General features: G+C 44.4%; 1 protein-coding gene and 1 long non-coding RNA gene across 3 annotated transcripts in view; both read left to right on the top strand.

Annotated features, from left to right (window-relative positions):
• Positions 1-17,925, top strand: part of col25a1 (collagen type XXV alpha 1 chain) — a 138,610-nt gene that overhangs the window by 7,215 nt on the left and 113,470 nt on the right. The gene's annotated exons all lie outside the window — the stretch shown is intronic.
• LOC142971787 (uncharacterized) lies at positions 2,077-7,968 on the top strand. Of its 2 annotated transcripts, XR_012959411.1 has the most exons (3): positions 2,077-4,713; positions 4,798-4,899; positions 7,631-7,968. It is a non-coding gene; the product is annotated as an uncharacterized LOC142971787 (long non-coding RNA). The 2 variants fall into 2 exon arrangements; XR_012959410.1 differs by having other exon boundaries at positions 4,798-7,968.

Raw genomic sequence — 17,925 nt, 5'->3', positions numbered from 1 at the left:
CATCCATGTGTGCTGTGCCCTCAAAATGAGCATTTCTGTGATGAATAAGTCTGTTTTAATATAATCTCTGCTTCCATTCCTCTGATTTCATGTGTTTTTATGTTCCATCTTTAAGCCTTTCTAAATACATGTAATTTGGCAGGCTGAACACATGTAAACACTTTGTTAACTTTTTTTTTTTTTTTTTTACGTCTCCATGCTTCCACTGGTAACCCCATGTTGTCACCTTGCTATGAATTGTGGGCACTGACCCACTGTCGGATTGAGTGTTTGAGGGCTCTCATAGACATTTTGAGCCCTTTATTTACCCTTTCCGAAAATCAGCAGACTTTGCCCAAGGGAATTACCCACAATTCATAGCAATGTCACGGTAAACACGGCGTTACCAGTGGAAGCATGGAGACGTACAATTAAAAAGAGGACAGCACATTGGTGTTGAGCCTAGCAAAATTACATTTACATTTTTAAAGATGGAACGTGAAATCAGAGGAATGCCATCAGAGACGACATCCCACAGATTTATTAATCCAACATTTCATTTTGTCATTGATGCTGTTTTTACAAAAACGAGTAAATAGATTATTTAAAATGGCCTTTCATCTTGTGAGGAAAGAGCCCGGAAGATGATCAAATCAGGGAGTAAAAAACATAAAATAAATACCCACAATTGTACACATATATTTCGACGTTCCCATTCATATTTACACCATTTCAAGCCCTTGCAGTCTCTCTTACATAACCATTTACCAGGTGATGTCAGTAAGTCCCTGAGGGTTCAGGGTTTAAGGCCTCAGGATTGGGCCTAAATGTCTGACAGAGCCCTCACACACCTGATGATTTGACCGTGGGACAGCCCTAAACCCTCAGACTTTGCGGGAGCGCGCCTGAAAGTCTGAGTCAGTGAGTGTGGAGATTGGGCCATCCTCTTCATTCACATTTCTGATTTTAAAATAGAAATTCTAGTATTGTCTTTAGTTTAATGTCCAGGGTTTAAAGCAAGACATATCGGTCTACACCAAAGGCAGCACTGGCAGAGTTCCTTTTGGGAGTATTTATTCATGGTGGTTGCAAACATGTATTACAGCTAACATTTTGGTGTGCCCTCTTTTCAATTTTCAAACCATTTAGTCTCAGCAAAAACAAGCAAGCAATCCCTCAAGCTCTCCAAAGACAGCAGGGATTTCTCAAAGTGGAAAAAGTGATGGAGTCGAGCACGGCTTGCCCAGCGGCTGGCTGGCCAGATGATGTGTGCTCCCAGACTCCCTTGGGGCGCCACCAACATGTTGGACTCAAAGAAAACGTTCCAAATGGTTGGGTCAGACTGTTGGTGTCCATGGCGTTTGTCAGTTCAAGGGACCCTCTTGCTCTCGCCCCCCCCCCCCACCCCCCTTTCCCTGTCCTCTTCCATGATAGAAGTCTTGCTGGAGGTCTTGTGGGCTTGTTCAGTGCCCCCCTCCTCACCACCACTCACCAGGCGACTTGTCCTTTGCCAGCCGTCTCTTCCTTCTCGAAGCTGTGCTAAATGTGACATGAAATATGAGTCATGCTGAAAGATCTGAGAGGGTAATAAACACTTGAGCCCATGTGCACTCACAAACACGCTGTCGCACACCCGTGGACACAACTGTGTCGCAAAATGTGCACACTCGCGGAGGAGGCCACTCGCACGTAGAGACGATACCACAGCAACATGCAGCCATGCGTGACTGTCCTTCATTGCAGCTTTTGAAAGTTGATCTATTACAAGTGGCAAAGGTTCTTTGATGATATTGTGGTTTGGTTAATTCTATTTTCTGAATTAAGAGGGGGGGGGGGGGAACGCATGAAATAAATGGATTGAAGACATTCATTCTCAATTTTCTCAACAAGCTGTGATGTTAACGATGTGGTTTCCTAATCAAGGCTTATTTAAAGGTATTTTTCCTCAAAATTTATGAATCCTTTTTTTCCCTCCCTTTAGCATGCAATTAAGATAATTTAGCTCAAACAAACAATACAGTGGCCGGGGAAGTGGCAACTTGCCAATTTAACATACCTGGGAACGTACATGCATGTACTTTACTCTGTCAGTTGTGACGGCCCAGGGCCATCAGGAAGATTGGAGGCAGCTGGCCAACGCCTTCGCCCTACAAGACCCGCCCCATCCGGAGGAGAAGGGGCCTTCTTTTCCCTGACACCTGGTGTGCTACACGCAGTGTTTTAGGGGGAGCAGTGACACCGTCTGGGAGGCTGAGAGAATGCTTTCCTGTTGTGCAATCTGAACGGTCCAGACCTTGTTCTAATAAAGGTGGTTTCTTTATTTAGCACCGTGCCTGAGTTGTCATTACGTTTTGTTGTGATTTCAGAGCGGGATCATAACAAATTGGGGGCTCGTCCGATTCGGAAACTTAAGTGGGGACGTCAGGTCCGGGGATTCCGGGTTTTCTTTGCGCTCGTTATGGAAACTCTCGTAGGGAGCGATGATATGTTTTCTCATATTCTGTATTTATGGTTAATGCTATCGGTTTAAAGTTGGTCTGTTCTGCAAAAAAGGCACGGGACAAAGGAAGGTAAGTTTTGACCTCTTTGTGGCACAAATGTTATATTGACTCCCCTGTAGGAACATCGCGTTTCCCATTTGGGATTCGTTTGCGGCTAAATGTAGTGTGGGGTGAAAGCGGTTGCGAGCAGTTGTCTCGGGAGCACGTCCGTAGTGTTGGCATTGTTGCCAGCTTGCTGGTCGCTTTGTCATACTACCGGGTTTTGGTGCATAAATACCCGCCGTCAGTAGCCCTTGAAGACTAGGGTCGAGTTTATGTAGATCTGGATAGGCAGTTAGAGGGGATGCTCAATTTACTAAGTTGCTCCGACACTTTCTTTGTGCACGGGTAAGGTCAATACTGTACGTTCTTTTGATCTCCGGGTATTTTGTGCATTGGTCATTTGTGCGTCATGGCGGGGGTGGATAACTTCATTGAAGCTCCGTCCGAGGCATTGTTAGATCAGTGTACAAAGGATCAGTTAATAAAGATAGCCGACTACTATAAAATAGATGTGGGTGCTAAAAGATTAAAAGAAAATGTTAAGGCTATTTTGAGTGCAAATTTGTATGACATGGACATTTTGACACTTCCTAAACCGTCACCTACGGCCATTAATCTAACTGGGGTTGCTGTTGTTAAGGAGTCGCTCTCTGACTTAACTTTAAACTTTGAACAACAGAAAGAAATGTTGATGTTAAGAATGCAGCTGGAGAAAGAACGGGATTTGGAATTGGAAAGAGTGCGACAGCAAGCAGAGTTGGAGAAAGCGGTGGCATTGGAACAAATGCGACAGCAAACGGAAAGGGTTAAGTTGGATTTAGAAAGCGAGAGACTGAAGCTGATGGGGGAAGGTAAATTGGGTGATAATTCACGGAGTGAAGAGTCGGCCCGGCGTGATGATTCACATGAGATTTTGAATAATTTACGTTTGGTGCCAAAGTTCAATGAGAGAGATGTTGAGACCTTTTTTACGATGTTTGAACGTGCTGCAGACATGAGGGACTGGTCAAATGCGGACCGCACAATATTACTGCAGTGTGTATTGACGGGGCGCGCTCAGGAAGCCTTCTCTTCTTTGACTACAGGTGACAGTTGCGATTATGTTAAGGTTAAAGCTGCGATTCTAAAGGCGTATGAATTGGTTCCTGAAGCTTACCGTCAGCGGTTTAGAAGTTGGAAAAGAGGGGACAGGTCGCATCTTGAGTTTGCCCGTGATTTGGGAACTCAATTTAGCCGTTGGTATTCTGCGTCGGATGTCAAAGATTTTGATGATCTGTGTAACCTGATGGTGCTTGAACAGTTTAAGAACTCAGTCCCAGAGGTAATTGCTATGTACATCAGTGAGCAAAAGGTGAAGACTGCAGGTGAGGCTGCTGCGTTGGCAGATGATTATGTTTTAACCCACAGAAGTAGCGGCGGGGATCCACGCGCTTATGGCTTTGCTGGTAGGGAAAGTGGTCCTGCCCGGTATTTCTCTGGCCGTTCTGGTGGAAATTTTCGTTCGGAACAGAGAGCTGACCGTGGTGTCCGTACCTCTGACGACAGTTGTCATTTCTGCCATGGAGTAGGGCACTGGAAAAGAGACTGCGCTTTGCGCAAATCGCAGAACAGGTATAATGGGGCGCAGGTGAAACCAGCCGCGCTGGCTGCGCCAGTTTCCAAGTTGGTTAATTCGGATAATGTGAGTAATCTGACATCTCTCACGGAAAAGCCCGATTTGACGTCATTTTTGCCTTTTATCACAAAAGGACATGTGTCTCTGGTGGGTACTGACAGGAAGGTGCCGGTGACCATATTGCGTGACACTGGCGCATTTGATTCATTTATCCTGGCGTCTGCTCTGCCCTTTTCTGCGGAAACTGACACGGGTTTTTTTATACCGGTATTGGGTATGGGCATGTCTGTTTTTCAGGTGCCAATACATAAACTTGTGCTCCACTCGGATCTATTTGAGGGAGAAGTCGCAATGGGGGTACGCCCTGCTCTACCTATAGATGGCGTTATGCTGGTTCTGGGTAACGACGTGGCTGGGGCACGTGTCTGGCCTGATGATCCAGCTCAACCGGTACTTGTCCCGGTACCGCTGGGTAGTAAAGGCCCTGATGAGAATGAGAAGCAGTATCCGGATGTATTCCAGGCTTGCGCCGTAACGCGCGCCATGACTGCGGCCGGTCGCGAGTGGGAAGCAGAGGTAGAATTGGACAATGCGAAAATAAAGGACCCCACAGAAGAGTATGTATTATCGCTGTCTAACACTCCATTGTCTGTCTCACAGAGTGAGTTGGCGAGCGAGCAAAGAGCTGATTCCACGCTGAGTGAGCTGTTCCAGTCTGTTCTTCCAGAAAATCAGGCAGGCGGATACTTCATTCAAAACGAGGTATTAGTTAGGAAATGGGTGCCACATGGCGAGGGTTTCATTGGAGATCCTGTTTACCAAATTGTAGTGCCCTTAAAATTCCGTGATTTGGTTTTGCGTGTCTCACATGATGAGTCAGGGCATATGGGGATAGGAAAGACATATGATCGCATTCTGAGACATTTTTTTTGGCCCCGGATTAAGAGAGACGTGGCAACGTACATCAAGACCTGCCATACCTGTCAGTTAACGGGTAAACCAAATCAAAAAATAAAAGTGGCTCCTCTGTATCCCATTCCGGCTATAAGCCAGCCATTTGAACACCTAATCGTGGATTGTGTGGGCCCTCTTCCTCCTTCAAAGTCTGGTGCTATATATTTGTTGACAATTATGTGTCAATCGACCAGATATCCAGCTGCGTATCCATTACACACACTCATGGCGAAATCGATTGTGCACGCTTTAAGCCAGTTTATCTCAATCTTTGGGATACCAAAAACCATCCAGAGTGACCAAGGGTCAAACTTCTCCTCACAGTTGTTTGCACAGGTGTTAAAACAGCTGCATGTCAAGCATAACCAGTCCTCGGCGTACCATGCGCAAAGTCAAGGGGCGCTGGAACGTTTTCATCAGACTTTAAAATCTCTGTTACGTGCTTATTGTGTGCAGATGAAAGGTGATTGGGAGGAAGGGTTACCATGGTTGTTGCTAGCGGCAAGGGAAGTAACGCAAGCAAGTACAGGATTTTGTCCTAATGAGCTGGTGTTTGGTCATACTGTGCGTGGTCCGTTGGCTGCGTTGCAAGGGGATTGGAGACAAACAGAGCCACCTAAAAATCTGGTGGAGTATGTCAATGGGTTCCGGCATAGACTTTACGCAGCTGGTGAATTGGCAAAGTCGAAGTTGGCTAAAACACAGGATAAGATGAAACGTCTTTATGACCGTGGAGCTGAGCATCGGGTGTTCAGTACAGGCGACCAAGTTTTGGCTTTGTTGCCCATTATAAATTCGCCATTTAACGCTAAGTTTATGGGTCCCTATACTGTAGTGAAACAGATTTCGGAGCAGAACTATCTTATTGCCACACCAGACCGTCGAAAACATCACCAACTGTGCCATGTTAATCTGTTGAAAGCATATCATGCACGTTCGTCTCAGGAGCGGAGCGTAGGGATGGATAGCGCTCACCCGGCGTGTGTAGGCAACACGACGTCATCGGGTAGGGAGCATGTTTGTGAGGATGGTTTGCCTAATCCGGATTCAGCGTTGCTAACAGGCCGATTGAAAAACTCTGAAGTTCTGCAGAGCCTAGACAGTGTCCTTGACCACTTGTCTGTTTCACAACGCACAGAGCTATCCGAGCTTATCAGGGGGTATCCAATGTTGTTTGGGGATGTTCCATCTTGTACACACATGATTGAACATGATATCGACATAGGAGATGCAAAGCCGATAAGACAGCGATTTTATCGAGTCAGTGCGGTAAAGCGTTCATTTTTAGATTCTGAAGTTGAGTATATGCTGAAGAACGGTATCGCTGAACCGTCATCCTCAAGCTGGGCGTCACCTTGTTTGCTCGTACCAAAAGCGGACAATACCCCTCGGTTTTGTTCGGATTTTAGGAAAGTCAACAGTGTCACTAAACCAGACTCTTACCCCCTACCTCGCATGGATGATTGCGTTGATCAGGTTGGTGCTGCAAAATACATCAGCAAATTTGATCTGTTAAAGGGTTATTGGCAGGTCCCGTTATCCCAAAGGGCGCGTGAAATTGCAGCGTTTATTACTCCAACTGGGCTGTATTCTTACTCTGTCATGCCTTTCGGGTTACGAAACGCACCTGCTACGTTCCAACGACTTATGAATATGGTTGTTCGTGGGTTAGAAGGCTGTGCAGTGTATATAGACGATGTCGTCGTATACTCAGATTCGTGGTCTTCACACATGGAGCGTGTAAAAGCGTTGTTCGGTCGCTTACTTGACGCTCGCCTGACCGTGAATCTGGCGAAGTGTGAGTTTGCTAAAGCAACCGTGACATACCTGGGTCGACAGGTCGGGCAAGGAGAGGTGCGCCCTCTGCGGGCAAAGGTGCAAGCCATGGACCGGTATCCGCCGCCGGCGACAAAGAAAGAACTGATGACATTTTTAGGTTTGGTTGGTTATTACAGAGCTTTCTGTCGTAACTTTTCGACTGTAGTGGCGCCGCTGACAGACCTACTGAAGGGTAAGGTAGAGTATATTTGGTCCGCTGGTTGTCAAAGGGCTTTCGATGCTGTAAAGCTGATCCTTTGTGATTCTCCGGTTCTCGCTGCACCACGAATGGATAGCAGTTTTAAGCTGCAAGTTGATGCCAGTCACGTGGGTGCAGGTGGAGTGCTGATGCAAGAGGACGAATTGGGTATTGACAGACCCGTGAGTTTCTTCTCCAAGAAGTTCAACAAGCACCAGTTAAACTATTCCGTAATAGAAAAAGAAGCTTTGGCGTTGATTTGGTCGTTGCAGCAGTTTGAGGTGTATGTGGGTTCAGGGCCTGTGGTAGTTTACACGGACCACAACCCGTTAACATTTTTGAACTCACTACACTGTCCAAATCAGAGACTCATAAGATGGTCCCTGTTTTTTCAGGCATACTCTCTAGAGATACGTCACATTAAAGGGAAGGACAATATTGTTGCTGACGCATTATCCAGGGCCCCATGTCAGTAATTGTGCATCATGTTTCTTTCAACTTTGTTGTCTGTCTCTTTTAAAGATTGTTTCAAGGTACCAGTAGCTGAGATGGGAGATGACGAAGGAATGAGATGTGGGCATGGGTGATGTCCAGGGGCCTGTGGGGACCCTGTCTTTATGGGGGGGGGTGTGACGGCCCAGGGCCATCAGGAAGATTGGAGGCAGCTGGCCAACGCCTTCGCCCTACAAGACCCGCCCCATCCGGAGGAGAAGGGGCCTTCTTTTCCCTGACACCTGGTGTGCTACACGCAGTGTTTTAGGGGGAGCAGTGACACCGTCTGGGAGGCTGAGAGAATGCTTTCCTGTTGTGCAATCTGAACGGTCCAGACCTTGTTCTAATAAAGGTGGTTTCTTTATTTAGCACCGTGCCTGAGTTGTCATTACGTTTTGTTGTGATTTCAGAGCGGGATCATAACACAGTAAAGATGAATCGATATGCAGAGAGTTAGCCTCATGGTCTGGTTGAAGCACAGACTGTCTTGCTTCCAGGGTCCCCTCCCCTTGTATCTGATGAAGAAGAGGGCAGAAACAGCTGTGTAAGCCACAGTTGAGGCCTGGAAAATCCAGCGGTGAGACGGACAACCCTATGCACTTTAATTTAATTGAGCGGTCATCCGATATGGCCCAAGCAGGCTAGACGGCTAGTTAAATTGTAATTTTCGACAGCTTGATGAACGGCGCTGATCCACTGTAGCTGTCTGAAAACAGGTTGTCTAATTTCTAGTTTTTGTTTGGGACCCTGTAGCATAATAACTCCATCAACTGTGCTTGTCTACATACATCATTCTCTTGTTCTTTTGTGGACCGGGTTTGATTTGTGAGACCTTTTTATGAATTATTGAACATATTTTGGCCTCTCCTTACTTTGATAAGTGGCTATTATATTAGTTATGTAAGGGGCATGCGTTGCCAAGGTAAAAGTGGGAGTAGTAGATGCAAATTTGTGAAATAATTCATCAGTGCAGATTGTGCGATCATAGCTGAGCAACAGTAACTAGGCTCAGCAGGCCCGTCAAGGTTTGGATTTCTTTGTGATATTTGATATTTCAAGACTTAAGAGGGGTATGGCTTATTTTCTACGAATGAAACCGAGGAATAGATTAAACTGTTTTTTGGCAATGACTTTATGTTACGACAAGGAACTTTAACCTGGTCATGAAACGGTCTCAATGTAATAGTGCTGCCTCTATATGACCCATATCTTTCTATTTCCATCTGACTCATTTGAAATGAAAAAGGCCTTAAATATGCATGTAATTGCTCCATACAACAAGACACACAAAGGGATTAGCAATACACAGCTTAGATCTATTGTTAGTATTGTCTTACAGCATGTTTCGTTTTTTTTTTTTTTAGAGAAAAGGCTTTTAGGATGTGGACAGTGTGAAATCAGAGACCTATTGTCTGAATAATTACCATGAATTTCAAATAGTAAATCTGCCAACATTGTCATTGAAGCTGAAACCGAAAGCTTGACAGGTGTAGCCACGAAAAAAGGTCCAGTGAACCTGCAAAAGCGCTTTATGCTGAATTCAAGTAAGTGTGTGTAGTCCCAATAATTTAAATACTTCTACCAATTTAAAGTTAGCTGTGTTTCCCCCCCTGTTGCAGAGCACACTGTTGTAGACAGATTATCTCCGTTGATAATGCCATTCATCTGGATTCATGCTGTTCACTCCGAGGTCGATGAGTTGTTTGTGTGCATTCATGCACTGCTGTGTATTAGGCTTTAATGAATCAAGCACACCGAGTGGAAATGTTACCAGATTGTAAATCAGAACACCTCATACATATTTTATACATTTGCCCCGCAAACATAACAATATAATGATCATTTATGCTGAATGTGACATCCAAATGATGCACACACGAAAAAAAGTCAGCAAAGTTGCCATTAAAGTGTTCTACATTCTAGTACTTGCATGAATGCACATTTATATTTATACACTTCACAGGCCGTGACCCAAATTCCCTACTGTGGAAACATACAGATTACTTGTTTTCATAAGGGCTTTATCTCAACGATGGGCTTTTTTGTGACGATACATCTTCTCCAGTGTCCTCGCACACAAATTTATAGCAAAGTTTAGAGCACCGTTTGAGAAGTTTGTGAGTCATGTCTGTTTCTTTCGATCTGTCGTTGCACTTGATGTAGCTTATATTTAGCGTCTAGCAAATAGTGACTGGCATTGTACTTCAGGTGGTAGAGCAGGGTATCCATTAATCACCCGCCAATTGAATGTAATGCAATGTTGATAATGCGCTGAAACATATTGAAATCAGTTGTCCTCTGTTGAATATCCTCTTTGTCTCTGTACCGATCAACATGACGTCCTCCAAGGCTTAGTCTGGATCCAGGTTAAGGAGCCACCTCCCATGAGCTGTGCTACTGGGCTCGTGGGGTAGTTAAGTCACTGAAATACAAAGCTAACTTCTTTAAACATTGGCAGTGTCGGTATGCTGGCTTGAGCTGGAAGTGCCGTTCATTTCATACAGAGCATTGCACTTACCACCTGCTGTGTCAGCTGCAGGGGAGCTTCAGGTAGAGCATGTACTGGATAAATTCAACACATGCTGGAAATTCTATACATATACTTGACTGGAAGTGTTGAAATATATCAATGCAGCCAAGTATATTTGGTTGTTCTATTCTTGGTAGTATGCTCTGCCATCTACTTTTTGTTTCCTGAAGTGCACATACATTGATTTGGTCACGGTTTAGCTTAGGAGGTGGATTTTTAAAGGCTGAAATTATAACGATAGTTTGGAGCAGGAAAAAGCAGATTGCAGATCAATCGGGCAAACTTGAGTAATAAACACCGAAACAAATATATGAGTGTGAATGAGCATCAAACTCAAAGTATTGAATACCTAAATAAATAAATCTTGATCACTGAACATCATCTTGTTTAGATTGTGACCTCAGCGACCATATTGCCCTCCATGGCACCTGTCGAAGGCCAACGATAAATTGTGCAAAGTCAGTTGCTTAATTGGAGCCATCGCGGCTCCTTAAATTTGAATGCACTGTAAATGTTTATTGTCTCATAAGTACGCCCCCCCCCCCCCCCCCCCCCAAGTGTTTTCACTGGTAGTGTACAAACGAATGGATAGTTGGAGGCAGCAGCAGCAGATTAAGATGACCAAACCCACTGAAACCTGCACACCACAGTGAGAGTCGGTGGGAATATTGACCAACTGTCTTTTTGTGAAGACACCACACACCACTGGGAGATTCTGACTTAATCTAGAGGTGTTTGTAGTCAAGGTTAAACGCTTATTGTTTGTAGGTGATTCTTCGCAGTTAATACTGTCAGCATGACTCATTATCTCGTTCTTTGTGCAAAACGGCAAACGATGAGTAGGAATCCATCACCGTGCCCTTGACCTTCGAAACAAATTACCTTTCCAGCTTTCTCTCTGCCACTTTGCTGCCACTGTTCAGCATTAGAGCCTTTTTTTAATAGCCGTAGGAAAAAAATTACAGAGAAGAGACGTGACTTTACATGACGTGCGTTTCAGCTGATTAAATGCGAAATGACAGGCCAGCAGTTTGAAGTTGCCACAGTACTTTTGCTGCCCAGGGAGAGATGGTGACCAGATTAGTTCAATATCCCCATAGTGCCAAATGCATGTGTAATATCAATTTAAGGAGTATAGAACATTTTATAAACATACTGACACCCAAATTGACTATTGGATTTCAGCCTCGGTGTGCATTCGCCATCTGCTTCGACATGCTTTTCCCTTTCATGTGATAAAACAAATAAGAGGGAAAGTCTTGCACACGTGTAGGTTTTGCTGTCCGATCCCCAGCGTGATGGACGCGATCGCGTACTTGTTATTCTTAAAGCGGTTATTTATGCACTGTTGGCTATCCCACCTATGAACTCGGAGTCACTTATTGAGGTGGAGGTCAGTTGGCAGGAGCATGTGCATTACTGCAAAATGTCAGGTCCCAGTAATACGAGGGTGTAGGGTTCGTCTGAGTGAGAACGGGGAATAACACGACGTAACGCAAGATTTAAACCAAAGAAATACAGAGTCCCAAAAGAGGCAAGGCGCTCTTGCTTGTGAATGTCATACCCATAAATCGACATCTTCCCAGCCCTAAAGCCAGTTGCAGGCTAGGACTATGCTGCTGAGTTTTCATCATGGACTGAATACACTAAGATGGCTGAAACTCATCACAGCCCTTTACAGTCTTCACCTCTGCATTGTGTTTGTGCTGGCGGTGGCATGACGAAGTCAGGGCCCGGCGATGAAGCGCGCCTGAAGCTGGGCGCAGTGCTGACAGAGGTCAGAGCGGCAGAGTTTTAGGTTGCAAACTGCCCCGCTGCATTGGCCGTAATGTTTTGCAGGCTTTGCTGAATGCATTAGTTTTGAAGAAGCCTGCATAGCCTGTGTACATTCAGTCGTTATATTCGGTGAGCTGGATGGAGATCAGTGGTTCGGTATTTGACAGTTTTTTGGAAATACCTTTTTTATTAGTGGGTTACGTGCTGGCTTGTAAGACTAGCACACTGTGAGGCTAAGATGTGCTGCAAGTGCAAAGGGGGAAAGTTCAAGGGCTTACAGGGAGAAGAAAAATGGATTCGTACTACATTTCTTTACAGTTTGCTGACACTCTATTCCAGGTAGAGTGCTCCCCTCCGGCCTGTTCTCGGATTAGCGTGTGCTGGCCAAAGTCAACACGGGAGGAAGTGGAGAAACGACTTCCCTCATTCGCACCAAGACTGCTAATGCCTCGCCAGATCTGGTGTCTGAGCTGTCAATTTGAGATGTATGGTTTGCCCTCAACGTAACACAGGAAAGAATTTATTTGTTCTTTTATTTAATACATATTCCTGTTGGTGTTGAACTTGTAATTCCAAAGGTAAAATGTAGACAAAGAGGCTCTTAGGGACACAAATGCTGATGAGGCAATCGTGGGCAAAACCATCCAGCTGAGGTCAACTGGACTGCAGTTCTATTCCCAAAATATTGAACTATTACTTTGAACAAATGGAAAATGGACAATGTACAGTATGTGCTTATAAAATGTAATCCATTACGTACATGTGTTACTGAAAAATCTTGTTCCTGTACAATTAACCCTCTAATTGTCCTACAAATATCAATAAAACTACAGTTGGGGAAGAAAATAAAAATCATGTCCATCTCTGTGTAGGAAACTTGTAATAGCATTCTGAGTTTTACGTCCACACTGCAGAGGCCAAAACGGAAGGGTAACAAGACTGAAAATGAGGCAAATTGCTTGTAAAACAGGTTACGCAAAAGTCACCAAAAACCTCATCTAGGCACTGCTTTCCACCACTTGATGTCAAAATTGGGTCATGTTCAATGCCCTTCCCAACCCACCCGTGTTTAATTGCCATGTGCTGAAGAATTTCCCATGTGCACACAAAACCAGTCAAGTCTGGTGCGGCCTAATAATTGTTCGCTCAAATCGCCTCTTTGTGTTGCCGTCTGCACCCGGGCTGCCAGGATTTTGTTTTTTTTCTTCCCCTTTCTGCACTCTTAAAATGAGATCTCCCCACGCTTGCAATGATGGCTCAGAAGTAGCCATTGCAAAAATATCCTCTAATTGACGAGGGTTCTCTGCTCAAACAGCCACTGCACAGAAGACCTGTCCAGCTGTTTGTAAAAGACAGCTTTGCTCCTAGTTGTAATCAAACAATCTCTGACTCACAGGGACATTTATCCCTTCCTCTACCAACGGGGGCCCCTCCTCTGCTCCGTCCAATCGCCTCTTTATCCTGCTCAAAGGCTCTCTGCAGTCAATGAGAGGAGCAAGAGGAAGCAAGCTGTTTGGGGTCTACAGCTATTGGCTTGATTTTATTGACTGGGTGAGACAAAAAAAAATGACCAAAATTTATCAGCAATGACAAAACCGAAACAGACTGGTGGGGGGGGAAACCCCCACTTTGCTTTTTAGCGGAGCAGACTGTGTGTGTGCGCTGCTGATATGGATCCCTCATGAGAAGGTTCAGGTTTTTGCTTCAAAGTTGGAAGAAAAAAATGGAAACAAACCGGGTTTTTAGCTGCTGGTTTTCTGTGAAGCTCCAGAATGATAAATTATATAAATGTCTTTGGAGGCCACATTTAATGGTGGATGAAAACAGCATTCCCTCTGAGAGTTGTGCCGTCTCTGTATAAGCATGCTTTGATGATGGTAAATGGTACACAGTTTTTACTGCTGTGACAAAATATCAAAGTCCTGCAAATGGACAATTTGCAATTTTCCCTGTGTTGGTGTGTTGCCTCACCAGTGAGCACGGCAGTGTACCAGTGTGACTTTCAATGTTCGGTATTGTCTAGCTGGAATTTTACCTGTACTCGACACATCCATTAGAAGCTTCTGAAACTCTAAACTGCCGCGGAGATGAAGCAGGTCAGGTTTTGCCCAATATTGATGTCTTAAAACATTGAATATGTCAGTTAGGTCTCGTAGCTTGTTTGGCTGTTGTGCGTGTCGGTGTGTGCGTAAAGAAATTCAAGCTCATTTTAGACTGTTGGCATGGCTCCTAGTTCTCACCAAGAAAGCAGCCCCTGTCAGACTCCCAAAAACCCTGGGCCGGAGATGAAACAGAGAGAAGAGTGTGTGTTTGAGTCTATATGTAATGCACTGTGTACAGTATGTGTGCACCCACGATGCCTTTGCCTCATACTGACATTTCCAACTGGTGCCGGTGTAAATAAGGCCGCCAACCACAGCAGGTGTGGGGAGCAGGCCTGGGAGCAGGGGAGGTCTGCATCCCTTCAACCCCAGGCCACGCAGTGAGATCGTCCGGGGTGAAGTCAATATTTGCACTCGGTATCAAAGCCAGCCCTGTACAGAAGCAAGCTTGTCCACGAAGGTAGGAGATGTCTGGGATGCAACAGTTGCACTGGCGTTTTTACACATGTCATGTTTTGTGGAATTAGCATAAACTTGTATTGGCTGTGTACGAAGGACAACTTGTTTGTTTGTGTCCCTTCAATATAATTTGAATATTGGGGCAGTAGCGCAAGTCCAACCACATTATCACCTTCTTTGTTTTATGAAAACATTAGTGAACAGGCGTTAACAGCTGCACTAATCAATATCTTTTACGTAAATAATGGGTCAAATGATGTGAAATAAGAAAAGATGGTTTGCCCTGTCTGTCTGGCATTATGGTGATGTTGCACACACTCATTTCTTAGCAGTTACGAGACAATTTTTTACACAACTGAAATAAATGAAAACCAAAACTTCCAAATGAATCAGAATGATCCTTTTAGGCTTCTGTAGCTGCTGCTCTTTGGCATGGATGAGACCTTGTTTGTTGAAGCCACATCTGCTGTAATTTCAGCAAACGGAATTTGCATTCATATGCAATTCTGTAGGCAAAGGGACATGATCTCGGTGTCAGAAGCGTCTTTGTTTCCGTTAGAGTCCTGCAGCGTTGACCAATGGCGCTCAAACAGGCTTTAGTTGAATGCAGGTAAACGGTTTGCGTGGAGCACATAAGATGCATTGGCCGAAACGCAATCACTGAACCTAGCAATGATATAGCTTTTTATTGGTTTAAAAAAATGTGATTCTAAACTGGCTACTTGTGAAACAATCCAGTCATAGATGTCCTTTCAACTCTAACTTTGAGCAGCGCATGGAAGAGGAGGTCTTGTCCTTTGGCCACAATGGAACCCTACAAATACAGCCCCTTGCCCCCTTGTTCAGAAATGTTTTTCGTCAATCTTCAACCAATATCAATCTGTCAGTCTATCCTTATTTTCAAAGGCAATGCTCTGTTCGTAGCACTTCTTCTCTTGACCGATTTGCTGCGAGAAATCCCACGTCTCCCTTTTTGTAAACAGAGCACACATTTTAAATTCAACCAGACTGCACTGGTGTCTGGATTCATCCCTCCCCGGCTCTTGAAAGTGTGTGGAAAAACACTTACACAGTTTTGCTTTGATTTGCAGTGTGTGCAGAGGGGTTTCCATCAGAGCCTCTCATGTGGTCCGCTACTCCTGCCCTTGTCTGCTCATTGAAACCATCCTCTCACGGGGCTCCAAGACGAGACTGTGTCTTGACTCTATCACAGACCATTGGATTTTTTTTTTCTTTTTCTTCAGGTTTACACAACCTCAGTTGGAGTGAGGGAGCTTCTGTAAATGTACTAAAGGAGGCACAGATTGGTAATATGCCTCCAGTAAAACAAAGAGACACCAGTCAGAAAAGGATTACAAGTCTGGGATAAAAGATTAGAGTATGTTGGAAAATGTAGCAGCACACAGATTCCTAAAGTCAACAAACTCTCGAAGGCCATTATACAATTGTGAACAGATGATGTGTCACAGGCTTGGGTTAACACTTGATGAGACACAGCGAGGTCCAGTTTAAAATTTGTGCCACATTGGTTTTCGCACCTTCTTGCATGTGAGGCGAATCCGCCACACTTAGCTTGTAGTAAACAAGCCAAGCGGGGCACCACTCGCCCGACTCTCCTCCGTTGCAGTCTTTTTTTTTTAGTGTCCTTTTATAGCCTCCTTCCTTCCTCCTCATTCCAATCTTCCGAGAGGCCGTGCAAGCACACTGGGGAGTAAAGGAAGTCAGCATGCTTCATTAGGAGAATGCGGCGCACCACGCATGTCAATGAACACAACGGAGGCTCTGTTCAGGAAAAGAAATGACACTTAGAAATAATAGTGAGCCAGAAGCTTCCTTTAAGGACTGGCTGATGGTTACGAGGCCTCCAACTGTGGTTCACAGATTTTTATTTTATGTTAGCAAGCTGGAAATGTTGAAAAAAGCCAATTTCTTTTCATGGAGCTCCTTCACTATAGCTAAGGCATTGAATTGTACAGCATTTGTAGGTGTTATGTTATAATGAAGTTAACTTTATATGGTCCATACCCAAACTTGAACACTTTAAATTATATTTCTATTCAGTGTGTAACTTCCTGATATAGTCAAGATAAGGTTTGTCCGGCACATAATTCTATCAAATCATACAGTTAATTTAGTTATCCAATCTGAATTTTGGTCTGTTGGGTCATGTATGTGCAAATATTTGAAGAAGAATACAAGATCTGCCTGAAGAACAGGACAAACTTAAGCAGTCATTAAATAGAGGATTAGCGTGGCACTTGTCCAATGTATCTATATGGCTGCCAAGATGGAGGATTAATACCCTTTTCGTACAGTTAGGTGGTGGTGGAGATAGACGTCCACTAAGCTGACACAAGCCCACGGCTCGTACTTGAAATGTAGTCTGGCTGTAAAAAGTTGTCTTTAAAACTGGAGGCATGTATTGGACACTATAATTATCAGAGCTCCAGTGTGCATCGACTTTCTTGTCAACTCAAAATAAGTGGGGCTGTGCATTAGTTAATTTACAGAAAATTAAACTACCACAATTACCACAAATCTAAAAGTTTTCTTTTCAATTTACAGAGGTTATGTTTGCATTCAATGTTTCTTACCAAAGTTCTCACAAAGTGATAACCAATGCTGCAAGTCCTTGCAGCTATAATTCGTTGAACAGATACAGAAATAATCCCACATTCACAGATTGTATCCATATTTTATGAAGAGTTATTCTGTCAGAACATGACGACGCTTGGCGAACAGATTAAATCATGGTTTAGGTGTCTAATGTATACGGACGAGACTGAATGAATCCCCACAGACAGGTGCATGTCTGCGGCACCTCCAGGGTGGCTGTGCTGGGGAGGATTAGAGAAGGTGAGAGTGTCGGAGCTCTGCCGCAATGGCTCAACCGGCTGCTGCTGTTTAGCCAAGACAGCGCCAACGAAACAGAAAACAGATGATGGAGAGAGGGGAGGGGAGCCGAAAAGGCTGGCTCGTGTGTTCCTTCTGTTCTTTGTCTGTGTTTACCCTCGAGGGGTGTCAATAGGATATGGCTACCATATTGTGCATAACATTGCCCGTGTTGCGGCATGGCGTGATTCCTCCATTTGTCCTGCTTTGCTAGTGTTATTGTATCATCAGTCATTCCCAATATATGCTGCAAAATCCAATAATGACTCATCGCCCACTTGTGTCAAAACATGCTCAAAGCACCCCTCTGCTCAGATGCATTTAAAACCTGTTGTAGCACTTTTTTTTATTTGTGTGCTTGTGAAACTAGAGATTGAAGTTTATCTAACACCTCAGAGAATGAAATCTTCAGTCTATACTGTGTAGATATTCTAGTTCATCTTCTTGTTGGACAATCATGCCTGTGCTGGCTCAGGACATTTTGACAGTCCACTTGCTGTGCAGTGGTCCATATCAAAACCTGACAGCCTCAATTAGAACTTCTGTGCCACCTCAACTTTTGCACT

The sequence above is a fragment of the Anarhichas minor genome, unplaced genomic scaffold (genome assembly GCF_050575085.1).
Source record: "Anarhichas minor isolate MPS153535 unplaced genomic scaffold, ASM5057508v1 ptg000049l, whole genome shotgun sequence".
Classification (NCBI taxonomy): Eukaryota; Metazoa; Chordata; class Actinopteri; order Perciformes; family Anarhichadidae; genus Anarhichas; species Anarhichas minor.
Note: the sequence above shows the minus strand (reverse complement) of the source record. Positions and strands in the feature narration are given on the sequence as shown.